Source organism: Podarcis tiliguerta (genome assembly GCF_965153285.1).
Source record: "Podarcis tiliguerta genome assembly, chromosome: 5".
Lineage (NCBI taxonomy): Eukaryota > Metazoa > Chordata > Lepidosauria > Squamata > Lacertidae > Podarcis > Podarcis tiliguerta.
In genome coordinates, this window is record NC_139538.1 from 22,849,046 (window position 1) to 22,876,679 (window position 27,634).

Below are 27,634 nucleotides of genomic sequence, written 5' to 3' on the forward strand. Positions count from 1 at the left end.
GCTGCCTGCTCTTAATTTCTTTCCTTTGCATGTTTCCATTTAGAATAGTCGATTGCTTATTGTCGTCTTCACAAACCAGGGCTTCCTTGCCAGTCAACATGATTTCAATATAAAACCAAACTGTGAAACTCTTGATATCATATGCTATGCATAGTAGGCATAATCTTTTTCCAGATTAAGACTGGGAGCTGTGCTGGGTTGTGCTTTGTTGAGGTGCCCGGTTAATGAAATATAAGCGGCAAACAGTGGTGTAGCAGAGGAGGAACGTGGAGCAGTATAGCTCCAGGACTTCATTTTCCCAAGCAGGAGGGGTGATATCACCCACCAGGATAATTCATGGACTGGACCCACCTCACTCTGGCAACTGATTGAGGCAATAATGAGGCGTTTAAGTTTTACTGTTGATTGTGTCCCATTAGCATGAGGACGTGAGAGTGAAGCCAGCTTACTATTTTACGACCAGCATCTGAGCCTAATAAATTCGGTTGGATGGTATGCGTTGCTGCAACCCCAGCACCATGGTCCTGATTTCAGTCAGGTCTCAGGTTTAATCTCTGGCATTGCCAGATAGATGTCAGGAGCGAGCCAGCAGTAAATCACACTGTGCCACTTAGAGTTAACTCTTTATTAGCCAAAACACGATATGCACAGGAGTGTCAGGCTGACACAGCCCCTGCCTCCCCACAGCTGCCCAAGTCCCATCCTCTCCAGGGTCCCCCCCCCCATGTATTTGCTCCTCCCACTTCATGCCTCTTCTGGTTCTGGGAGACCAAGAGGGAGTGGAGCTTGTCACAGCTGGAGGGGGAGACACCTGTGACTCTTCACCAGCCTGACTCATCTCTCTCTCTTGGCCTCTCCCCTCCCACCCTCCTGCTTCAGCTTCTGCCTCTGATTCTGAACTTCTCTCTGCTACTGACTCTCCCTTCTCACTAAGCCCTGTTACCTCTTCAGCTTCTGATACGTCCTTTTCCCAGTCTTCTCCCTCTTCTCCTGCTGACCACTCATCGTCCCATCACCGTTCCCTAAGCTCTGAGCCTTCTTCCTTTGTGGGTTCCCCAGCTGGTGCTTCCCTCCATTCTTCTGTGACCAACCAGTCCATGACAGCAGAACTGAGCAAGATTCCTGTCTGAAACGCTGGGGAGATGCTGCCATTCAGTATATATAATGAGCTAGATCAGGCTTCCTCAACCTCGGCCCTCCAGATGTTTTGAGACTACAATTCCCATCATCCCTGATCACTGGTCCTGCTAGCTAGGGATCATGGGAGTTGTAGGCCAAAAACATCTGGAGGGCCAAGGTTGAGGAAGCCTGAGCTAGATGGACCAATGATCTCATGTGAGATAAGGCAGCTGTCTACATTCCTTAAAATAAAAACTACAAGAGCTGTGATCATGGATCTCCTGCCATCACTGCTACTCCCCCTCCTCAAAAACACTACTGCTGCTGAAAGGCTAACATGCAGCCCTGCCCTACCTCAGATTATTATCCAAACCTGGGCCTGACCTCCATCCTATCCATGGCTCTTCTGCCCTCTGTTTCAGCTCTGGCTCCTGATCTTCAGCCTTTATGACCATGCCTTTCTCCTGTGTGCCTGACCCCACCTTACCTGTGCTGGATTCAGACTGCATGGCAGCCTGTTGGAATCCAGGCCCAAGGCCTGAGAAGACCTCTCTTTATATATCACATCTTGACTTTCCCAAAGCACAGCATGACTTTTCGGCTTCAAAACGAAACCCGGCATAAATAATATAGAAAATAGCTGGCATTTCCTTTGAAGAATTCATCAGACGGTGATCAACTGCATCATAAATTCTTTCGCGTGCAGGTAAAAGGTGAATGCCACCTCAAGTTAAATGCCAGCTTCCTCGCTGGAAGTATAACATATATTGACTTCATGAGATGTTAAATCTGAATAAGCTGCAGGCTGAGTTTTTGCAATAGCAAGCTCTGATACATGCCCTGCAGATTGCACAATGTTTCCATGTTCCAAGGAACATAAAGATTTAATTTAGTCGAAAAGTGTCTCTGTTTATTAGAATTATGGCAGACCATGTTATTAGATTGAAACTACATAGGAAAGACATGCCATTTTTATCTACAACTCATCAATAGATATGCCTAGGGTTGCCATATGTCCAGATTTTCCTGGACATGTCCGGAATTTGGCCATCAGGAACTGCATCAATTTTGGCGATTTCTTGGGGAGGAAATAAAAGCTCAACAGCTTTTCTGTCCGAATTTTCACTGTTTGAAATATGGCAACCCTACCAAAGTGGGTGGCACCTCCAGTTGTGGGATGGTGGGATTACCTGGGGGATGCTAAGAGGCAAGAGGGTGGCAAGGGGGCACTGGAGATGTAAATGACCAAACTGGTATCACTGGATCAAGTTCATCAAATTGTTGTTGTTGTTAAGTCGTTTAGTCATGTCCAAGTCTTCGTGACCCCATGGATCAGAGCATGCCAGGCACTCCTGTCTTCCATTGCCTCCCGCAGTTTGGTCAAACTCATGTTAGTAGCTTCGAGAACACTGTCCAACCATCTCATCCTCTGTCGTCCCCTTCTCCTTGTGCCCTCCATCTTTCCCAACATCAGGGTCTTTTCCAGGGAGCCTTCTCTTCTCATGAGGTGGCCAAAGTATTGGAGCCTCAGCTTCACAATCTGTCCTTCCAGTGAGCACTCAGGGCTGATTTCCTTCAGAATGGATAGGTTTGATCTTCTTGCAGTCCATGGGACTCTCAAGGGTCTCCTCCAACACCATAATTCAAAAGCATCAATTCTTCGGCGATCAGCCTTCTTTATGGTCCAGCTCTCACTACATCACTACTGGGAAAACCATAGCTTTGACTATACGGACCTTTGTTGAATTAATTAAAAGAAATAGCTTTAATTGAAATTGGAACAAATGTATGATTGTTTACTCCTTTGAACTTTATTGTGTTCTTATCTGAATCATGCTTTTTATAGGGTAGGCTATGGGGCACTGGGGATAACTTTATTAAACCAAGTTGTGGGATGGGGGAGGGGGAGTGGCTGAAAAAGTAAAAGTTTGGGGAGCCCTGGTCTAGACAGTTCAGGATTGATTGTAGTGGATCAAATGCAGTCTCACACAGACATCAGTGTAAGACAGAGCAAAAGGAGGAATCAAGGAGCATTCTATAATTAATACTGTGTGTTGATATAGGATGAGAAATGAAGTTGGAGGTGGGTGGTGGAGCGATCGCTTGGGAGCTCATTACCGGGTCTTAGATGTGCTTGTAGAACTTGCAGTCCTCTTTGATATCTCAGAGACCACAGAGGGGGTTTAATCATACTAGGGTGACACAACATGAATTTCCCACCTGGCTACTGCGTACAGGGTAACCACGAAAAGCTAATCAGGAGTTCTGACAGATGGGATTTTAAACTTCTCTGTTGATATTGATTCTTCTTTCCACAGAAATGGTATTTCTCGTAGACCTTTTTATGTAGACAGCCCTGTATAGGTTCATCAGCCGATCGTTTTAATCATTTTCTACTGTTTATATGGTGTTTGATGGTTTATGGTATATGTGTGCTGCTACGTTGTACAACACAGTGCGATTTGGAGGCATATACAAACTTCTCTAAACAAATAAATCAAGCCTGGTTAATTGTGGCTGAGCTTAACATCTCGTAGCTGCAAGCATTGCTAAGTAACTTGCAATCTTTTTCTAATTTACGTGGGACAATAATAATAAAATAAAAATAAAAAATTGGCTTCTCCTGTCAGATAATTATAGCAAGAGATTCAAACCCCCTGGCCTCCTCTGGGCATTTTTCAGTAACGTTCAGATTTTTGGCAGTGTGTCAGTGAAAGCACAATAGTCAAATTTCCCCAGTTGGAGTACAATTCAGCAGGAAAGAACCTACTTTGTTAGAAAGGGATTAGACTCTCTACAAAGGGCCCCACAACAAAATGTTGCAGCGTGTGCTTCTTCTGCTCAGCTTTGCAGCCACTCCACTCCACTCCATCTCCCCTACTTTTCTTTTTCCCCCTCTCTCCCCAACAGTCAGTCAGCATTCTGTGCCCACTGAGCATGCTCAGTTTTCGCAGGGCTGTTCCCCCACCCCCGCCTTTCTTCTGCATTTGGAATTATGTAGATTGGGATGGACACACTTGTGGCCAATCCAAGCTATATTAAAACCTTAAATTTCTCCATTTATTGTTGAACTGTTTCTTTAAATCTAAAGGTTCATCATTGTTTCACCCAATGTGTATACCTTTAAGGGGCCAGAGCAAGGGCCAGAGTAAACTAACGAGTTCCAGCCTTGCAGCTGTGAGGCATAGCAGGTGCTGCTGAGTTGCACTGATTAAGCTGTGTTGGGAATTGGCTGCAGTATATAAGGAGCAGCACCTAGCTCTGCCATTCCCCCTGGGGATGGGTTGGTGTTTGGGTCGTGTTTGTTTGTAGTTGTATTTGGTGTTTAAGGAGTTTTTGTTTTTCTTATTAAAACCTTGTTTGAGTTATTTTTGAGTCCCTTCTTTTTAATGCAAGCTCTCCCCAGCAAGCTCTCTGCGCTACTATACTGCGAAAAGCCAACATCTTTGGTTATGGGCCCAGCTGCTGAGTGGATGACTGCATATTTTTGGACTCTGAGAAAGGTTTGAAAACTCCTTCTCCTGTTAGCGTAGTTTTTTTGTGTGGGTCTGGAAGAGTTCCAGAATGGTTGACCGGGTTCCTGAAGCGGAGAAGGCTCTGGTCTTCCCACAGCTAACAGATGAGAACTATAGTTTATGGTATTTTCGGGTGGAGGCGCTTTTGACCTCTAGAGATGTATGGACCTATGTAACTGATGACCCTCCTGACCCTGTAACTAATGCTTGGTCGAAAGGCGATGCGAAAGCCAGGGCGATAATTAATTTGGCAGTCAGCGACCAGCAAGTAGTTTATATAAGGAATAAGAAAACTGCAAAAGAAATGTGGGACAGTCTTGCAGCAGTGCATGTTAGAAAAGAGTCAGCGTCTGCATTGACGTATTTCAAGCAGTTGTACCAGACGAAGTTGCAGCCTGGTGGTGATTTGGCAGCACACTTGAGACGTCTGGAGGCAATACGCGGTGAATTAATTCGAAGGGACATGGAGATACCTGATATTCAGTATGTTTTTATCATCCTTTGTTCCCTTAATGAGGACTTTGATGGTATAGCTAGCCAGATATCTGCCGTTCCACCAGCACAATTAACTGTGGAAGGGGTAACGGCAAGATTAATGGGCGAGCTGGACAGAAGGGAGGCTTGTGCCATAAGCACTCCTGTTTCCAGAAGTAATGAGGGACGCCACATGCAAGCTGGTGGTGATACGACTGCATTTAAAGCTGCCAAGCGTTGTTGGTTCTGCAATAAGCAAGGACATTTTGCAAAGGACTGCAGAGCCAAAAGAAAGCAAAGTACTCCCAAGTCTGTTTCTGTTCGTCAGTCGCGGTCGTCAGCCCAGCAGCCGACATCGTACAGTAAAGACAGAAACGAGCCGCGAGCTTTTCATGCTCGGACAACAGGTCGTAAAATTAAAGGTGCCAAGTGGAAGTCTTTTGTTGTGGACTCAGGAGCGTCTCAGCACGTCTGCAACGATCGGAGCTTGTTTATTTCTTTCGAAGAGGAAATTGGTAATGTACATTTAGCCAATTCACAAGTCCTGCAGTCGCTTGGCAGAGGTACTGTTAAACTTGACTCTTTAAACATTACGATAGCAAACTGCATTTACTGCCCATCAGTGGACAATTTATTATCAGTGAGGTGTTTTGCTCGTCAAGGCATAACTGTGCGTTTCTTAAATTCAATGTGTGAGTTTTTTGAGGGGAACAAACGTCTATTGTATGCCCGGGAATCTGATGGTTTATATAGACTGTATTTTCGCACCTACTCCCAATCACCCATAAATTGCAGAGCAGCACAGTCAAGCCAGGGGTTGAGGAATGTAAGGCCACATTCCGGGTGTGTCCATGAGGTGCACAGACTTCTGGGACACCTGAATTTTGCTGATGTAATTAAGACAAAGAATATCGTTAATGGCCTCAACTTAAAACCATGTAAATTCTTTATGCAATGTCTATCCTGTTGCAAAAATAAGATCAAGGTTGCACGCAAGGGTAGGTGCTCGGATAGGAAAGTAACTGAGCCATTTGAGCGTGTACATTGTGATTTAGTTGGGCCACTCCCACCATCATTAGGAGGTTCTAAGTACTGGCTTACCCTGATAGACCAGTATAGTAGATATAGTTGGACTTATGCAATAGCTGAGAAGTCCCAAGCATTTGAGAAGTACAAAGTTTTTTGCAACTGGGTAAAAACACACTTTAACAAACCAATTAAGAACCTGTTTTCTGACCGGGGTGGGGAATTTGTTTCTGAGGATTTTGAGAAATTCCTGGAAGCGCAGGGGACTACTCATGAGTTATCTTGCCCCCGAAGTCCCTGGCAAAATGGGCTTGTTGAAGTTGCGCAGCGTGACCTGCAGGCAGGGGTTAAAACTTATCTGCATGATGCTAATCTGCCCAAAGATTTTTGGGCTGAAGCGCTTAATGCTTTTTGTTTTGTTAGAAATCGAAGTTATCATTCTGGTTTAGATGTCACCCCCTATGAGAAGCTGTTTAAAAAACGCCCTAATCTGAAATACCTACGAATTTGGGGTTCAGATGTAATTATGCATTATCCCGCTAAGCAGAAATTGGGTGAGCGTAGTGTTCAGGGAAAATTAATGGGCTACCAGCAGGGGGCGTACAGAATTTACATACCAGCAACTGGCAAATTTCATATTACCAGAAGCATAATACAAACTGTAAATTGGAATGGAGTTGCTGTTTTCCAAGATACTGATGGTATAAATGATACTGAGGAAGAAGAGGAAGCAGGAGCAGCAGCAGGAGGAAATGGTGCTTCTGAATTAATGGGAGAAGACAAAAAGCCTGTTGAATCTGATAATTTGTTTGATGATTTAAAGTTACAGGCACCCGAGGAGAGGTTAGATTCTCTTGAGTTTTCTGACCGTGAGCTTAGCCTACAGGCACCTCTTCAGTCTGACAATGATGGTTTACAACCTGAAACTAGTAGTTCACTTAGTCCTGTTAAGTCTGAGGAGTCTGACTCTCCTTCTGGACTGAGACGTTCAGAGAGAAAGAGGCAGAAGCCACAACGATTTGCAGATGAACATTTTAATACTGTGTATGCCAATAAGGCGGTTTTTGAGCCAAAAAGCTACAATGATGTTCAGAATTTACCTAAGCACCAAGCTGTAAATTGGTATAAAGCTATGGACTCTGAGATAGCTTCTTTAAAAGAGCATAACACTTGGTCTCTTGTACCTCTAACCCCAGATATGAGACTTATAGATTCAAAATGGGTTTATAGAGCTAAAATGAATGACAAAAATGAAGTTGTAAGGTACAAGGCAAGATTAGTCGCTAGAGGTTTTCAACAAATTCAAGGTGAAGATTATGATTTGTGTTATTCACCAAGTGTAAAATATGAAACAGTTAAGCTCTTGTTAAAAGATGCATCAGTTTGTGGAAAAGCCCACTACACAATGTTTCTCTGCTCTTAAGAGAGTGGTAATGTACCTTAAACATACTAAACATTATAGGTTGCAGTTTACATCAAGTATTGACAAAGGTTTTGAAATTTTCTGCGATGCATCTCATGCAGTGGAACAAAATAATTGCAGGGGTGTGTCTGGTATGGTGTTTTGTTATAACGGTTGTCCTTTTGAATGGAAGTCCCAGACACAAACCATTATTTGTCTCTCCACAACAGAGAGTGAATTATGTGCATGCGTTCAGGCCACTCGTGATATAGAATGGTATATGCAAGTATTTGCAGACCTACAGATGCAAGTAACACTACCAGTGAAAGTTTACCTTGATTCCCAGAGTGGACTCGCTATCCTATGTTCAGAAACAAATACGCAGCGCACAAGAGTCTTAAGATTACGTTTGCAGTTTGTAAAGAAATTAATTGCTGACGAAATGATTGTATTTAAATATGTTCCAGGTGACAATCAAATTGCAGACATTTTTACTAAAGCACTTCCAAAGGTTACACATGAAAAACATGTACAGAGTATGCTTTATGTTTTTGTTCCACAATGATGAACCGCAGGGGAAATGAACTGTTTCTTTTATTCTAAAGGTTCATCATTGTTTCACCCAATGTGTATACCTTTAAGGGGCCAGAGCAAGGGCCAGAGTAAACTAACGAGTTCCAGCCTTGCAGCTGTGAGGCATAGCAGGTGCTGCTGAGTTGCACTGATTAAGCTGTGTTGGGAATTGGCTGCAGTATATAAGGAGCAGCACCTAGCTCTGCCATTCCCCCTGGGGATGGGTTGGTGTTTGGGTCGTGTTTGTTTGTAGTTGTATTTGGTGTTTAAGGGGTTTTTGTTTTTCTTATTAAAACCTTGTTTGAGTTATTTTTGAGTCCCTTCTTTTTAATGCAAGCTCTCCCCAGCAAGCTCTCTGCGCTACTATACTGCGAAAAGCCAACATTTATTTCCATAGGCAGCTCTCAGCTCCATCCCTGGCAGCATTTAAAAATAGCTTCTCAGTGTGAACCAGGGAATGGCCTATACAGTGGTACCTCAGGTTACATACGCTTCAGGTTACATACGCTTCAGGTTACAGACTCCACTAACTCAGAAATAGTGCTTCAGGTTAAGAACTTTGCTTCAGGATAAGAACAGAAATTGTGCTCCGGCGGAGCGGCAGCAGCAGGAGGCCCCATGAGCTAAAGTGGTGCTTCAGGTTAAGAACAGTTTCAGGTTAAGAACTGACCTCCAGAACGAATTAAGTACTTAACCCGAGGTACCACTGTACAGAAAATGAGGGAGCTCTCTGTAGCCTTTAATATCTCTGTGGTAGCTTCCTCCACCATTCTTTTCCAGCAATCCCATTTTATTCCCCTACCCCTCAACACCTATATATACCTCCTATATAATTAGGTTCTCTGGGAGGTTTACAGCAACAGTACTTCTTCTTCTTCTTTTTGGTACTCCTGCAAACCTTGAGGTTACCCTAAATTTGCTGATACCTCCCTCATGTGGAGGGAGGTGGTATGGTTGTGGCTACAAGGGAAGATTCTATCATTCTATCACTATTTCACACCCTCCAAGTGTCCCTATTTTCCAAGGACAGTCCTGGATTTACAGATACAATCCCATTTTGATCCCGGACTGCTCCACTTTTCCTTAGGTCACCCCTATTTTCATTGGAGACATGTTGGAGGGTATGAAGTTATGTGACACTGAGACACCGAGGTAAGTAACTACCTCTAGAAGACATCTGAAAGCAGCCCTGCATAGGGAGGGGGCGTTTTGGTACGCAGGCTAAGACCCTACCTGCCCGTAGACTGTCTCGCCAGAGTGGTGCATGCTCTAGTTATCTCCCACTTGGACTACTGCAACGCATTCTACGTGGGGCTACCTTTGAAGGTGACCCGAAAACTACAACTAATCCAGAATGCAGCAGCTAGACCGGTGACTGGGAGTGGCCGCCGAGACCACATAACACCGGTCTTGAAAGACCTACATTGGCTCCCAGTACGTTTCCGAGCACAATTCAAAGTGTTGGTGCTGACCTTTAAAGCCCTAAATGGCATCAGCCCAGTATACCTGAAGGAGCATCTTCACCCCCATCTAAGTTTGTTCTGAGTAAAAGCTTTCGTGTGCATGCACACGAAAGCTTATACCCAGAACAAACTTAGTTAGTCTCTAAGGTGCTACTGGACAATTTTTAATTTTTTTAATTTTATTTCGACTGCGTCAGACCAACATGGCTACCTACCTGAATCCACCCCCATCATTCAACCCGAACACTGAGGTCCAGCGCCAAGGGCCTTCTGGCGGTTCCCTCAATGAGAGAAGCCAAGTTACAGGGAACCAGACAGAGGGCCTTCTCGGTAGTGGCACCTGCCCTGTGGAACGCCCTCCCATCAGATGTCGAAGAAATACACAACTATCTGACATTTAGAAGACATCTGAAGGCAGCCCTGTTTGGGGAAGTTTTTAATGACTGATGTTTTAATATATTTTAAATCTTTTGTTGGAAGCCACCCAGAGTGGCTGGGGAAACCCAGCCAGATGGGTGGGGTATAAATAAATTATTATTGTTATTATTATCTTTAATGTTTTTATTATGTTCTTATATATGTTGGAAGCCACCCAGAGTGGCTGGGGCAACTCAAATAGGTGAAGGTATAAATAATAAAAGTATTATTGTTGTTATTATTTTTAGGGTATCCCTAGTTTCATCAGGGAAATGTTGGACTGTTATTGTTTTGTTTTGTTTTAAACAATTTTGTTACATATACAGGCTACAACCACCTTTGGAATGGCTGTAGGAACGGAATTGAATTTCTTTAGGCTAGTATTCCACGTCTCATGAAGCTAATAGAGGCGATGCTATTCCAGAGCTTTACTTCCAGATGATATTGTTTCTCCTACCACAAAGCCATACAATGGATGTTAGGAGGCTGTCTGGAAGTAAATATATTAGAATTGGAAATCTCATTGCCTAGAGGAATGGAGAGAGTCAATGAAGGATAGTCATGCTTATCTGCACACTTTATTATAGTCAAAAGTGGTATTTTCTATATTCTGGTGAATATATCATATTGCCACCGTGCTTATTACAGCACACAGCACTGTGTTCTGTAAACAAATATAATCTGATACAACCAAATAAATTGCTCTTCAAGGGAATCGGGGCTTGTCATGTGGATTGAATTACTGTGCCAGAACAGTATTAACTCTACTGCTGCTAGCCTTTGTTGGCATAAGTTAAAAGAGTAAAATCATAAAATCATGCAAAGCCATCCAAATACATTGATAGTCCAAGCACATACAATATATAAAAGACTGGTTAGCCAACCATTGAATAAATCAGGCAACTTTAGATTTAGCTTTCAAGATCTCGGCTAAGTATCCCGAAACTATCTTGGTAGTTTCGGGAGTATCATCCCTCAACAAATATTGGGACACTCTTTGTAAATCAATATTTTGAGCTTTAAGGGTGTCACTAGGATATCTCTGCGAAGGGTGTCGAGAAGATGGCAATCCAAAATTATGTGATGTATTGTACCTGGTGTTTTCTTATGACAGGAGCAGAATCTGTTCTGGAAGGGGTTTTTTGTTTTTTTAAAAACCTTCCAAACAACAAATGCATTCGCCTCATCTGTAGACGAGCTAGCATAAAAGCTCTGTGATGCGATGGAGTATCTAAATTATAAAAGTAATTAGGCATTACTCTATGGTGGAGCTACAAACCTAAGTAAGCAGATGAACATACAAAAGGCTGGGAGGGGTAGTTTTTTTCATTTCATGATCTAGCAGCCTCTGCTTGATGAGAGATAAGATTTGTGACTCATCTGATAAGAAGGGAATCCCTGTTTTCCTGCGTTTGATAGAAAACCATGTAGAATTATGTGTATCTCTCAATAACCAACTTAGTAAACTTTCCGGGTCTGTATTAAAATGAATTTTTAGCCAGTTTTCAAAATCATAAGAAGAGTTCTGCTTCTGTTCATACCCTCCAAACCGTCAAGGTGAAAAACTGGGACACATATTTTCCAGGGCCGCACTCCAGTGCGCATGAGATTGTGGCCCCAAAAGACATGTATTTGTCATAGCTGTGTTCTCACAGTACCAAAAAATGCAGGTCTTGAGGCACCGCATGAGATTATGGTCCTGAAAAAAAGCATTTTGGGGGGGGTGCATTTTGGGGTGCTGTTTTTCACACAAAAATGGGGTGTCCCAATGGACATTTGAGAGGTATGTGTGTTTTTATGGTGACCCCAACAAGATGCCTGTGGGAAGTCTGAATGCAGGACCTGAGGGCAACAAGACTCTACACCCCTTGTAGTTTACAACAGATATTCAGAGAAATGCTGCCTCTGGCAGTGAAGATACAACATTGCCATGGCTATTAGCCATTGAGAGCCTTCTTGTAGGACTCTTCCAGTGATATTACCCTTCCATATGGTTGCCTCTTCCCTTACATTACTGGAGAATACTAGATTTGATAAAGGAACTTGGGGATGCAGGATGGTGAACTGTGGCTATGATGCAGTTGCTTCAAGCTGCACTTGTGTGCGCTTGAGTTTGTGAGCAGCAAACTATACAAGAAAATTGAGGCCCATGGGAAAGTCATGGACCGCATTCATGGTAAGGATGGGAGAATCCGTCAGTTTTGGTTTCTCTCCGTTTCTTGTTTTTCCAACCTTAAGTTCAGTTCTCCACATTCCCATATTACTGTAGTTTTTTAAACATTCTCATATTACAATTTTTTTGCACAAATTTTTTTTGCACAAATATATGCATTTTTATGGATGCTGCAGTAGTACCTCAGGTTACATACACTTCAGGTTACATACACTTCAGGTTACAGACTCCGCTAACCCAGAAATAGTACCTCGGGTTAAGAACTTTGCTTCAGGATGAGAACAGAAATTGTGCGACAGCAGCGGGAGGCCCCATTAGCTAAAGTGGTGCTTCAGGTTAAGAACAGTTTCAGGTTAAGAACGGACCTCCGGAGCGAATTAAGTACTTAATCTGAGGCACCACTGTATATGCGTTTTGTTAAATAAAATGTGATGGGAGCCTCAGCCAACACAAGGAGAGGTGGAATCTTCAAACAGGAATCCACACTCAAGGTTCTTTATAGAAAATACTAGCTCATGTGACACTCATTGGTTGGAGTGGAAAAGCAGAAGACACACATGCAGCGGCAGATGGATCAGAAGAACACAGGGAAAGGGTTCTAGGTCAGTGGTAGAGCGTCTTCTTTACATGCAGAAAGTCCCAATTCCTAGGTTCAGTCCCTGGCATCTCCAGGCAAGGCTATGAGAGACTCCCTGTCTTAAATCTTGGAGAGCTGCTGCCAACTAGATGGGTCAATGGGCTGACTCCACAGAAGGCAATATAGATCTGGAAAACAATTATGCAAGAGACAATCAGGGTTGTTCAGTTTTCTTCCAAGTGCAATGCAAGGGGAAATGAATATTCAATACAGCTCCCAACACACAAAACATCTTCTTTTCATCTATGTACAGTGGTACCTCGGTTCTCGAACAGAATCCATTCTGGAAGCCCGTTCAGCTTCTGAAACATTCAAAACCCGGGGCACGGCTTCCCATTGGTTGCAAGAGCTTCTTGCACTCAGCGGGAGCCACGCTCAGGTTCCAAAAAAGTTCAAAAACAGAAGCATTTACTTCTCAGTTTTGGGCGTTCGAGAACCAAAACATACGACAACGGAGGTGTTCAGGAACTGAGGTACCACTGTACCAGTCTAAGCCAACTGTATGTGGAGAAGTGCAACCTCCCCCAACTTTGTGCCCTCCAGGTGATGATGATTTATTGAATTTATATATGGCCCTATACCAAGAGGTCTCAGGGCAGTTCACAGAATAAAATCAAGATATAAAACCACAAAATACATAATCAAAATAAAAACAATAACCCAATAGCCCCAGCACACACACACACACACACACACACACACACACCATTTTAAAAGGGCATAGGATGTAAATCAGATCGACCAAAGGCCTGGTTAAAAAGGAACTTTTTTGCCTGGCACCTAAAAGTGTATAATGAAGGTGCCAGGTGAATTTCCCTGGGGCGAGCATTCCGCAGACGGGGAGCCACTGCAGAGAAGGCCTGTTCTCATGTTGCCACACTCCAAACCTCTTGAGGAGGGGGCACACGAAGGAGGGCTCAGAATATTATCTCAGGGTCCAGGTAGATTCATATGGAAAGAAGCGGTTCTTGAGGTATTGCGGTCCTGAGCCACAGATGTTCTAGACTACAACCCCCATCAACTCCAGCTAGTGTGGTAAATGATCAGAGATTATAAGACTTGTAATCCAAAATATGTGGAAGGTGTTGGGTTGCAGGAGGTTGCTCTAAAGAATGGGAAAATGAGACGCTGAGGTGGAACTAGTTATAGGCTTCAATCGCCTTAATGCAGAGATATGCACCTAGGCATCCAAGCATATGTGGCCCCCAAGAGTTGGACTGCAGTGTTCAATGGACAGCACCAATCATCTCCTGATTGGTTAAAGGTAAAGGTAAAGGGACCCCTGCCCGTACGGGCCAGTCTTGACAGACTCTAGGGTTGTGCGCCCATCTCACTCAAGAGGCCGGGGGCCAGCGCTGTCCGGATACACTTCCGGGTCACGTGGCCAGCGTGACATCGCTGCTCTGGCGAGCCAGAGCCGCACACCAAAACTTCCCGCTAGTAAGCGGTCCCTATTTATCTGCTTGCACCCGGGAGTGCTTTCGAACTGCTAGGTTGGCAGGCGCTGGGACCGAACAACGGGAGCGCACCCCGCCGCGGGGATTCGAACCACCAACCTTTCGATCGGCAAGCCCTAGGCGCTGAGGCTTTTACCCACAGTGCCACCCGCGTCCCCCTGATTGGTTAGGGAGTTTTAAATAGCCCACACATCTTCTCATTCTCTCTTATGAAGGCTCTTATAGGTACTCTTTGCATTTTTACATTTGACAACTGCCATCTTCTTATTTGAAAGTCATGTTCGCTATTGAATTGCATTATGTTATTGCACATTTAGAATATCCCGTGTTGAGACTTCAGAAAATTATAATGGGAGCTCCATGGACCAGCTTCAGGAGTTGAACAATTTGTTGCAGCATGCCTGGGAAAAAGAATCACCTTGTCGAAGAGACTGGAGTCTGATTCCCCCAAGGCTAGTTATCCGGAGTGCAAAACACATTCAGGAATCTGGAGGCAGACAGGTTTAATTGCTATATCTCAACACCTTCTCCGCATTTCTCCTTTCTTAGTTTACTATTTTTAATACTGGGTTATATCTTCACTGATTCATTTTTCCACTTTGCAACTTTATGAGGGTGGCTGATCCGTTTCTCTTTCCCTTAAAACTACCAGCACAGATCGTTAGGCCCATAAAATCATCGTTTTCTGCGAGTTCTGACTGGTAAGTTTAATTCCTCTGGGCTACATAGTAGCGTGAGCACCAGGTGATGTAATCACTTTCCCAAAATTTGCATGCATCTCTGTTCCGTGCTGTTAGTTTTCCCCTAGAGCCTTTCAATCTCCAGCCGTGCCAGGGCTGCCTCTGTCCTCCGCCTCCACCTTGATGCTGAAAAGAAAATGAGCCGTGTGTGTGTGAGAGAGACACTTTGTGCAATTGGCCAAATGCTCCTTTTTGTGCAATCCCTGTCCATTTAATTTGACTGGGTGCCTTGCAAGATGGGCTGCAGCCAAGATGGGGCCAATGGGTGTGCTGCCTGCCTGGAACACTTATTTGCCCAACGTGACATTGGTTGCATGAAATTGGCTTTTTTAACTCATGAGATGACAACCTTTAGTTAATGAATGAAAGCTTGTTTTTAAGAATGGGAACAATTCTGGTGGGGTTTTTTTTATAAAAAAAATGTAGAGTTGCTGGTGCTCACCCTCAGCCAGCCCACCACCAAAGTTACAATACAGTGGTACCTCAAGTTACAGACGCTTCAGGTTACAGGCACTTCAGGTTACAGACTCCGCTAACCCAGAAATATTACCTCGGGTTAAGAACTTTGCTTCAGGATGAGAACAGAAATCGTGCGGTGGCGACGCGGCAGCAGCAGGAGGCCCCATTGGCTAAAGTGGTACCTCGGGTTAAGAACAGTTTCAGGTTAATAACAAACGTCCGGAACGAAATAAATTCTTAACCCGAGGTACCACTGTAATGCTCGAATGCCACCCACCTGGCACAGTTCTGTTCACTCAAGAATACTCCTGACTCAGGGTGGATTTTCTTTTCAGTTATGCTTAAGTCACATGGAAGAACAACAAAACCTGGTAGCCATTAGGTAAAAGGTAAAAGGTAAAGGGCCCGTGGATGGCTAAGTCCAATCCAAGGCAACTATGGGGTTGCAGCACTCATCTTGCTTTCAGGCCAAGGGAGCTGAAGTTTGTCTGCAGACAGCTTTCCAGGTCATGTGGCCAGCAGGACTAAACCGTTTCTGGCACAACGGGACACCATGACGTAAGCCAGAGCACATGGAAATGCCGTATACCTTCCAGCCGTAGTGGTACCTATTTATCTACTTGCACTGGTGTGCTTTTGAATGGCTAGGTTGGCAGAAGCTGGGACAGAGCAACGGGAGCAGCGATTTGAACTGCCAACCTTCTGAACAGCAAGCCCAAGAGGCTCAGTGGTTTAGACCACAGCGCCACCCGCATCCCAGTAGCCATTAAGACAGTGAGTAGGACAGCCTGCTCAACAGGGAAGCGGGGAGTAACTTAAAATGATATCGGAAAACTACCATCCGGGGGGCCAAACTAGATGCTACTTTAATTCTCTATTTGACAACCAGTGGGAGCTCCCCCATAATTTAGTAAATAAAAATAATAGTTTCTCTTCAACCATGCATTTGGCTGATTGACATTCTATGGCCTTTTAAATGTGTCTACGGAGAGGGGGAGAATTTTGGTTTGTTTTGCTTTTGTGTTTTTTCATTATGCATTTTGTGCTTTCATTTTGTATTTTTATGTTGTGAACCTGTGGTCTTCGGATGACCACAAATAGAAGAAGAAGAAGAAGAAGAAGAAGAAGAAGAAGAAGAAGAAGAAGAAGAAGAAGAAGAAGAAGAAGAAGCCTTATAACTTCACTGAGGATGGGGGAAGGTTTTCCACTGGCGTTGCAGCATTGGAGAGAAGGGTGAAATCTTCCCTCCCTCCATGCTGATGTCTCAGTGAGAAATGGGGTGGTGGTGGTGACCCTGAACTTGTAACTAAATGAAGGGAAAAAACAGCAGCAAGCTATGCATTTAGTGTAATGTGTGATTTGAGCTGAAGTTACCAATTACTCTTAAAACCCCTTATTAAATTGACAACTGCTGTGGCTAAAAGGGTATCCGCACCACAAAATATTTAAGGATGATAAAGAGTCAACCCACACACACAAAACCTGTGGGGGGCACACACACCCCAACACACACATAACGCTGCCCTGCAAAAAGCAATGTACCCATCACACCTAGTGAGGAAGATAAGACAACAGCCCTGAGTCCCATTAAAGTGAAGGGACCATTTGCAGCAGGAGGCCTTGATGAACTGACTCCACTAGAGACAGGAAACCCCACGGATGAAATGTGGACCAGAAGTCAGCCTCCGAGATGAGTCTTCATGTTTTAGTCTCCATAAAACCTCTCATTTGTGTGTAGTAAAAAAGAAGTAGCAAAAACATATCTGCCCTGCTGGCTGTACAGATCAGATCTAATAACAATCAAGCAGCAGGCTCGCATGTTTAACTAATGAAAACATCCATGAGTTGTTAGAATCTAAGAAATAAACTTATACACAAAGAGAGAAAATACAGTTTGTGCTTTGCTGAATCTGTTCCATCACTAACTGATTTGCTAACTATCAAAAGTTTCGCACCATCACTGCGCAAGGTCCTGCTCCAAAGCGCTTGCAATCCACATTTTGCCAAAGGGCAAGACAAAAGCCTATTCTTGCTAGAGGCCTTGTTTGTTTTTCCATGTGACACAAGTGACGTGTAGGCTCCTCATGCCACTTAGAACCAGGAAAATGAGGGTTCTGAAAGGTGTTTATACCAGTAATGAATGTACTCATCTCCACTACTTCCTCCCCTGCAACGCTGCTCATGTAGGGAAGAGGGGAGTAAATCTGGGCTGAAGCTTTACCACTTCAGACTACAGCAGCGGGTTTATATGACAAGGTTTATACATACAGTGTGAAATGTACTCGGAGTCAAGAGTGGATTTCATGCTCTTTATTCAGCTCATAGTGGTGAGGAGGAATGGAAGTTCCCCCAGAATGTCTGCTTTATATACATTATTTACACAATGGGCCCCATGTGATTGGCTAATTCCGGAATTCTCCTGTAGGCCAATCAGGTTGCGGATTCACTTCTACCTGGAGCTGGATTGGGTGGCTCCTGTGGACCAGTCAGACTGCTGCATTCTGGATCCTATTGTTCTAGGACCAATCAGACTGCTGCATTCTGAATCCTACTGTTCTAGGACCAATCAGACTGCTACCAGCATGCGTTTGACCAAATTGCGGGAGGCAGTGGAAGACAGAAGTGCCTGGCATGCTCTGGTCCATGGGGTCACGAAGAGTCAGACATGACTAAACGACTCAACAACAACAAGGAATACTGGGATGCAGGGAATATTTGGCTAATACCTCATTTTTTCTGCTTCCATTTCTCCCATTCCGGACATGATCCTTCCTTTTCCTTCTCGGCATGTTTCCTATGTTACTTCGCTTGGCTTAAAAGCAGGCACCTTGCTCACTCAGCAACTCCTGGCCTTATTCTGGTAAGGATTTGAGCACCAGGAAGTAACAAGTGTAATGACAACCTTTTGTGATGTCAGTCTTTGAACTCATAAAACGAGAACCTGACACGAGTCACCGAGCAGATGGCATTGAATCCAGCTGTCCTGCTCCTGAGCTGGGTGGGAATGACCTAGAAGGAAAAGATTCCACAGCCAATTACAATTCCCTGGAGGAATCATAGAATCATAGAATCATAGAGTTGGAAGAGACCACAAGGGCCATCGAGTCCAACCCCCTGCCAAGCAGGAACCACCATCAGACCACTCCTGACATATGGTTGTCAAACGGCCTCGGCCCAGCATACCTGAAGGAGCATCTCCACTGCGAGAAGCAAAGCTACAGGGAACCAGGCAAAGGGCCTTCTCAGTAGTGGCACCCGCCCTGTGGAACGCCCTCCCATCAGATGTCAAAGAGATAAACAAGTAACTGACATTTAGAAGACATCTGAAGGTGCCCTGTTTAGGGAAGTTTTTAATGTGTGACATTTCAATGTTTTTTAAAGCTTTGTTGGAAGCCACCCAGAGTGGCTGGGGAAGCCCAGCCAGATGGGCGGGGTACAAATAAAATTATTATTGTTGTTGTTGTTGTTGTTGTTGTTGTGTTTTATTGTTCTCCTGGGAACTGTGTGGCTTGGGTGCCATGTCATGCAATCTGCAAATTACAAAGCGGACAGCATGGACCAATTTTCATTAGCAACACAAGCATATCTCCACCTCTTCTGGCCTAATGTGCTGCTTGGATGCAGGTATATTTGGAGAGGTGCCTCTGATAGACGAAGTCCCATGGTGTTCAAAGGATCTTATTTCCTGGATACTTGCTCCCACAGAGTATTCTCCACGTACTGCCTCAAAACGCACAGAGAAAGCATGAGCCGGGTGATTATTGGACAGGCATCAAGCAGCAGGCTTTGAGGTGGCTGGGATCACAGCCATTGTGATTAGGATTAAGGTGCCGAACCGCGGAGCTGCAATCAGCAGGTGGTAATCATTATATAACTTTCTCGGATATTGTTTCCATTAATTAGTAGGGCTGAAATCCCAGCTGTCTGGAGAAAGGTTTTCGAGAGAACATTTGCTCATCTTCAGGCAACTGTTTTCACGATTAGCAAACCATAGTCATCCCTGCTAAATCCCCAGGCTTTCAAAGCAGCATATTAATGAGCGCATCTCACTCGAGTCGTCTATGTTGAATTCAAGAGGGAAAGAAAAGTACAGTGGGCTTGTATAGCGACCATCACCATTGCCGCTCGATGTAAGCTACCCATTCTAAGCCTAGGAACCCACAAAAGAGCTTAGACTTTTTAAAAAGCATGATGGGAGTGTGTACAATATATGCATGCTTGGATGTGCATGCTTCCTCTTCCTGGTAATTATAAACTGGGCCTGCATTCTGACTGGAAATTGCCATGCGTTACTGAAAGGTGTTAAACAGCAACAGATCTCCAACAAGCCATTTCTCCTCACGCATTTTCATGTTTGCTCAAGGCTCTTCATTAGGAAGTAAACTAGAGGCTCTCATGAATGTTAGAAGAATACTGGAATGAAGTTATATGGTTTTAGCAGAAATGTTATTAAGAATTATGTAAAAACTGATTGTTAAAGGGCTAAAGTGGAAAATTTAAAGTTAGATTGTGTCAAGATAAATTATAGAACAAAAAACTGAGAAAGAGGGAAAGGATTTGCTGAACCAGCTAATTTGAACTAGAATACAAAAAAGGGAGGTGTGAGGAAGTCAAGGAAACAAGCAAATGAAAGATAAAGATATGAAAATTTGGATGTGTTTTTAAATGTTTTTGCTTTTTCTTGTTGTTTTGTTGTACTGTTTTTCTCTTTTTATTTTGGATGTATTGCTTGTTAATTTTTTTTATTATTTCTTCACTTTTTTTCTTTCTGTAACTATTAAAAATTTACAGTGGTACCCCGCAAGACGAATGCCTCGCAAGACGAAAAACTTGCTAGACGAAAGGGGTTTTTTTTTCTTGAGTTGCTTCGCAAGACGAATTTCCCTATGGGCTTGCTTCGCAAGACGAAAACGTCTTGCGCCTTTTTAAAAAAAACTGCCAATGCATTCCTACGGGAAACCGTCAAGACACAAGACGAAAAAGCTCATAGAACGAAAAAACTCGCAGAACGAATTAATTTCGTCTTGCAGGGCACCACTGTAATAAATATTGTTTTTTTTAAAAAAGGAAGTAAACTAGAGGCTCTGGTTTTTGACTGTTAGATGTAGGCCTGGGTTAAAAGTTGTAGGAGAATTTTGTGGCTTTGGAACACCTGGGATCTTCTACATGCAAACCCCACTTTTTGAGGGGGGGGGACTGTAGGGCCGTCTGCCCTCTGCCTGGAGACCTCTGCAATGTTTGTGAAAGATCCGTTCCCATCTCAGGATTTGCACTAGACTGGTGGGACAGAGGAGATCCCAGAAGAAAAAGATCGGGAATCTGCTATATGCATGGAAGGAACCAGAACATGACACCTTGCAAACTTAGACTGCATTCAGATTCTTATTTCTAATTATGCCAGACCCTTTAATAGCACAGTTGGTAGAGCTTGAATTTCTTAATTTCAGGGTCATGGGTTCGAGCCGCATGTGGGGCAAGAGATTTCTGCATTGCAGGGGGCTGGACTAGATGACCCTCATGGACCCCCTCCAGTGCTACAATTCTATGATTCTAAGGGCCACCAGCCATTCCCACCCGTCCCCAAAGTCTGTAGAAAAACACACACTCTCTCTCCCCCCCCCAACACCCCAGGAGGCCTTCCCTCAAAGATACCCATTGTCAACCCTCTCGACCTGTTTGGTGCACACGGCTCTCAAGCAAGCAAGAAAACTCATAGAGGAACCTTGCTCCAGTACAGATGTCACATATTACTAGCCCAGAGAACGTGCATTAAAGCAGGGGTGGGGAGCCTGTGTCTCTGCAGATGCTGTTGGACTACAACTCCCATCATCCTTAAAAGGTAAAGGGACCCCTGACCATTAGGTCCAGTCGCGGACAACTCTGGGGTTGCGGCGCTCATCTCGCTTTATTGGCCGAGGGAGCCGGCGTACAGCTTCCAGGTCATGTGGCCAGCATGACTAAGCCGCTTCTGGCGAACCAGAGCAGTGCACAGAAACAGCGTTTACCTTCCCGCCGGAGCGGTACCTATTCATCTACTTGCACTTTGACGTGCTTTCGGACTGCTAGGTTGGCAGGAGCAGGGACTGAGCAACGGGAGCTCACCCCGTCGTGGGGATTCGAACCGCCAACCTTCTGACTGGCAAGACCTAGGCTCTGTGGTTTAACCCACAGTGCCACCCACGTCCCATCATCCTTAGGCCATGCCAGCTGAAGCTGATGGAGTCTAACAGCATCTCTTACAATGACCCATTTAATAGTAGATAAACTCTGATGGTGTTGGCAAAATAGAACATGTAGCGCCATTCCTTGAGCATAATAGCCTGAGCCTCCTCAGCCGATCAACAATCCAAAATTTCCACAAACGCCCTCTTTCCTCGACAAGACACGTCTTCCCTTTTTATGTTCAGGCACATTCCCAAATCGCACCACATTCCGATGCTGACATCTGCTGGTACAGTGTGTTATGCCAAGCTATTTCTCATCCTAGAGAAGCTGCGACGGCAGGCAAAAATCAGCCTGCTTTGCAGTTGCAACACTCAATTTACACAAGCCTGATTGCCTGTTTACTTATTTTTTAAAAAACATCAATAGATAGTACTGTGGTGGTCTATTTGATTTTTGAGAAAGGCGGTAAACAGCTTTGCAAATACTCATATGCTTTTGCAACAGAGGTCAAATCCAATCAATGCTGCTGGAATAAATAAACTGGCAAAGCAAAATTGTGTGTTTGTATTTTGTATTTGTTTTTTAAATAAATCTGAAGGTCTTGTTAAATGACAGTCCTATCCTATGTTTACAGGTCATGTTCCAGGTTTTTGTTCTTTCTAAAAACCCTTTCTCTTCTGTGCATGCCTTTGGCATACAACACTGGAAAGGTTGGACAAATCAGAACGCCAGTTCTAAATCTGCAGAGCAAAGGGCAGGAGTCTGATTACTTGTCTGCTGTATATGACAAGCACTTTTCCAATTGCTCTGTGCCTCCTGTTTCATGTAGTGATGACCCAGTTGGAAGGTTCAGCTCAGAGATAATGGGTGGATCAAACCAGAGGAGGAAACTGCGCTCAGCCAAAAGCAGTTTTGCTGTAATCTCTCTCCATGCAGTTGTTTTTTCAAAGCCTGCTATGATTCCTTTCTTCCTAAACGATTGGAGCAGAAGAAAAGGCAGGGACAGATCATTTGGAACTATTTTTTTCAAAATAGGTAGCTTTTAAAACAGAGACTTTATATATCTGCTAAATACATTTTTGTCTCATCCTCTTGTTGCATCCATCCTTTCTTCCCTCCTCCTCTAATTTTACAGCCTCCTCCATTGCTGCAATTCATATTATCAGGCCCTCAGGGCATATGTTGCACTCTTACAACATAGGCTTGTTCCGCTTGTGCAATTATTTAACTGAATACCGCCCAACACATTCAGAAGTTGCATCGCTTGCAGTAAATAAATGTGCATTTAGTGTATTAAGCAGTGAATAAATGTCTTGCTGCTCAATGGGACTTAATCTGTACTGCGTTTAGATTTGCAGCCTCAGGCACTGTATATATTAATGGTGCTACAGAAACAAGTGACACTTGATCCGAATTCTGTGGGGTTGCCATGTCAGGATATTAATTGCAGTTTTACTATTTTTATTATTGTTACACTGCTTTGTTTTTAATAGGCAAGACGGGGTGAAAATGCTAGAAACCAGTCAAGCTGATCTTTAGACAAGGATGCAAGCAGTTATTGTTTCCTGCAGATGTGGCACTAATAAAAGGTGGCAGGGATGTTGCACTGCAGCTGCAAGACTTTTAATGGGTTGGAATGGGGCTCATATCACACAACAGAATCATAGTACTAGTTTAGCTCTAGTTAATGCATTAAGGGAGTAAGGCCATAGAGTAAGCAGTCCTACCAAACTTGACTAGGTCACATCCCCTCACCTTGGGAGGGTTAAAGGTAAAGGTAAAGGGACCCCTGACCATTAGGTCCAGTTGTGACCGATTCTGCGGTTGCGGCACTCATCTCGCTTTACTGGCCGAGGCAGCCGGCGTACAGCTTCCGGGTCATGTGGCCAGCATGACTAAGCCGCTGCTGGCAAACCAGAGCAGCGCACGGAAACGCCGTTTACCTTCCCGCCGGAGCGGTACCTATTTATCTACTTGCACTTTGACGTGCTTTCGAACTGCTAGGTTGGCAGGAGCAGGGACCGAGCAACGGGAGCTCACCCCGTCACGGGGATTCGAACCGCCGACCATCTGATCGGCAAGTCTTAGGCTCTGTGGTTTAACCCACAGCGCCACCCGCGTCCCAGTTGGGAGGGTTACCCAAACCTTTGTTCATTCTCTTCCACCATGTGAATCCAGCCAGAATGGATGTCTGAACTAACGCTCCGAGCTGAGACCACATGGTTTTCGCAAGCCATCTTTGTGTTTCTCTACAAACGATTTTGAAACTCTTTACCTTTTGAAACTAAGTTAAACTGCCTGTCTTTTCTTGCTGCCGTATGAAAAAGCACATGAATTTGACCTTGGGAAAGTTTGTAAGTAAACCATTTGTAACTTACCAAACACATGGTCTCTTTTTCTATGCTAAGGGAAGCTTTGAAACTTAAAATGGGATATTTTAAAGATCTGACAGCCCATATTTCCACCCTTTACTTTCCTGCATGTTTTGGGATTTTAAATCTCTGCTGGGGCGCTGTCACCAAGAGAGCATTTGCACCAAACCTGGACCTAGGCATCCAGGGAATTCTTCCTTTATTCTTTAACCAAATTTAACCGAAATGTACCTTGGTGGTCATCTAGTCCAACCCTCTGTGGTATGCTGGTTCTGCAGCACAGGATGCAACGACAACATCCCTGGCAGATGACTATCCAGGCTCTTCTCTCCAGAAAAGGAGAGCTCACTACTTTCTGAGGCTGTCTGTTCCAAGGGCCCAATTTTCCTATCACTTTAAACCCCAGTTAAGCTTAACTAGAGTTTAAAGGTGAACTGGGGCACAGGGAGGAAATTCTAGACATTCCTGCCACGCTACAGGAAGCTAAGCCACAGTTTGTAATAGTCTGAACCCAAAATCCTGGTTTGTTTCTCTCCAAACTAACAATGAGCTGCAACCAAGAGTTTCCTCATGGCTGACCGCTTGCAGTTGGGGTGGGATGAGAAACCACAATCCCTGGGTTCAAATGTAACATTAAGTAAATCCATGGCTTAGCTCACAGTAGTGGAGAAGGAACAAGCAGCTGCAATCATCTCCTTATGCAACAGCACACAGCATACTCACCTTGAAACCATAGTTAAGTTTAACTACGGTTTAAAGTGAAGTGCAAATCGGCTAATTACCAAGCAGCTTTTACCATTAAGATATTTTCCCCCTTATGTTTAGCCTTCTCCCTTGCTGTTTCTACCAGTTGGTGATAACCCTGCCCTCTGTAGCTTCAGAGGAAAAGTCTGCTTCATCTTCTCTTCAGGTAAATGCACTTTGGTTTGGGCAGCAATGAACTGGCCCCAGAACTGTAAATCTGTGCTCCCATATAGAATACATGTAAAAATGAGGTTGCAGCAATGGACTTACCTGCCTTATTTTGCACAGGATTTCTTTTCCACGTTCTTCCTTTCACAGTCCAGTGAAGAAAAGCATGAAGCAAGGGAAGATAGAAGTGGAGTCTCAGCTTGGTTTTAACAAGCAGGTTCCCCAAAACTGGGGGAGCTCAAGGAAAAGCTGTGATCAGGAGCAGAGAACCTTTGCGTCCTGGTGACATGACTCCCCCACTTTCATGGGCCAACTTTGACAGGTAGGCAGGACCACCCACCTGACAATAATCCGGCACACGTCAGGTGCTTGACAAAGGTGCTGGCCTGCAAGTGGGGCAGCAGTGGGGGTATAGTTTAAAGGGATTGTTTAGCTCTCTGCACAGTGCTTCTCAAACACCCCCAAAACAGCTGATTTCTCAGGCATTTGGGAAGCACTGCACAAGGCCTTTGTGGGCACTGCCAGCTGCCGGTACCCGCAAAGCTCCTTTTGGCCAAGTCTTGCCCTCACCTGCTCCACACCTGACCTTACAGGTGTAGGCAGATGGGGATGGCCTTACTGAAATGGCCTCACGAGCCAGGTGAGAAGGCCTGGTGGTTCAAATTTGGCCCGTGGTGTTAGAGGCTCCGCCCCATTGAGCTAGGCTGAGGCCCAATGCAGAGCCCTCACGTGGCTACCTACCTCAAAACTCCTTTCTGTCGGAGCTTCCATACGACCGAGCTGTAATGGCTCTCCTCCTCCGGCCCTGCCTTTGGAATCCATCGACCTCTGCTCCGATGGTGATTAACGACCTAAGCCTTTAATGAGGCTTCAGGCACGCTCCCATTACGCAGAGTACCCAAACAGCAGCAGAAGAGCCAGAAATGTGCTACAGTGCTACATTTATTTCTAACTACGCAAGACAGAAAATATGTGTCTGCTCTCTGTGAGAGACAGAGAGCAACAGAACAAAGAAACAGGAATCAGTAACATCAACATCCGTCTCCTGTGAGACTTCCAATAGTCTGGAATGTCAACAGAGTCTTGTGACTCCAAGAACTGCACAGTGGCATAACAGAAATCTAACAATTTTGCCTTCCTAATACTCCATTCAAACGAGAAAAGATAAGCATGGTATGTTGAGAGCCAGTGTGGTGCAGTGGTCAGAGTTTTGGACTAAGATCTGAGAGACCAGGGTTCAAATGTCCTTTGGCCCCTTAACTGTCTCTCAGGTTGTTGGTGAAGATAAAAAGGGAGGAGGGAACCATGTCTGTCACTTTGATCTCTTTGGTGGAAAAGATTGAATGATAAATGTCAAAATAAAATAAACCAAATGTATGATGCAACAATATATGCAGAATCATATATTCAAAGCCAAATGCATTTTTTATTTTTTGCAGATTTTCAAGAAGGGTTGAAACAGTGAATAATGATGGGTGGTGCTTAAAGACCTTTAGTTTTGGTAAACACTTGTCCAAATTCTTTTTTTCTTTTTTTTTAATGCCTGGATCGGCAAGGTGTTCAAGGGCCTCCATGAAGACTTGGTTTTGCTTCTGACAAGCCCCAAATTTCTCTGAGACGCCACACTTTGGTGACTCCAACGCAGACCAGTACTAGAATGTAGTACTTACTTGCCATTTAAAATGGGGAGGGGGGGTCCCGTGACCTTTCCGGAGTGTCATGGAAGGTAGGTGAGACAAGGCAGACGGGATCATAGATGCATGACTGTTGGTCAGCAGTTTTTAGCACGGGTATGGGCCATCCTGAAGGGACACGGGTGGCGCTGTGGGTTAAAGCCTCAGTGTCTAGGACTTGCCGATCGAAAGGTCGTGGTTCGAATCCCCGCGGCGGGGTGCGCTCCCGTTGTCCCAGCGCCTGCCAACCTAGCAGTTCGAAAGCACTCTCGGGTGCAAGTAGATAAATAGGGACCGCTTACTAGCGGGAAGGTAAACAGCGTTTCCATGTGCGGCTCTGGCTCGCCAGAGCAGCGATGTCACGCTGGCCACGTGACCCGGAAGTGTCTTCGGACAGCGCTGGCCCCCGGCCTCTTTGAGTGAGATGGGCACACAACCCTAGAGTCTGTCAAGACTGGCCCGTACGGGCAGGGGTACCTTTATGGGCCATCCTATTCCTTCCACCAGTAGGGGTGTGGTGCTCCTTTTGGCCATTGACTGTGCTATAGCAGGTCAGTACAGGTAAAGGTAAAGGGACCCCTGACCATTAGGTCCAGTCGTGGCCGACTCTGGGGTTGCGGCACTCATCTCGCTTTACTGGCCGAGGGAGCCGGCGTACAGCTTCCGGGTCATGTGGCCAGCATGACTAAGCCGCTTCTGGCGAACCAGAGCAGTGCACAGAAATGCTGTTTACCTTCCCGCCGGAGCGGTACCTATTTATCTACTTGCACTTTTGACGTGCTTTCGAACTGCTAGGTTGGCAGGAGCAGGGACCGAACAACGGGAGCTCACCCTGTCGCGGGGATTCAAACCGCCGACCTTACGATCAGCAAGTCCTAGGCTCTGCGGTTTAACCCACAGCGCCACCCGCATCCCGTAGCAGCTCAGTACTAAGGAATATATTCAATGCAGTGCTAAGGTGAGCACTCCAGCACGGCAAAGATTTCAGTGCAAGAAGAGATTGGTCAGCTCTGGTGTGTTTGGTTTTTCTGAATCAACTTTTTAACTGAGAGGATTT

General features: G+C 44.8%; 1 long non-coding RNA gene across 1 annotated transcript; it reads right to left on the reverse strand.

Moving 5' to 3' along the window:
• Window positions 1–14,948: 14,948 nt before the first annotated feature.
• On the reverse strand, window positions 14,949–18,317 carry LOC310678732. The gene is made up of 2 exons (XR_014511908.1): window positions 18,182–18,317; window positions 14,949–15,122 (listed from the first exon to the last, which is right to left on the reverse strand). It is a non-coding gene; the product is annotated as an uncharacterized lncRNA (long non-coding RNA).
• Between the last annotated feature and the right edge of the window lie 9,317 nt (window positions 18,318–27,634).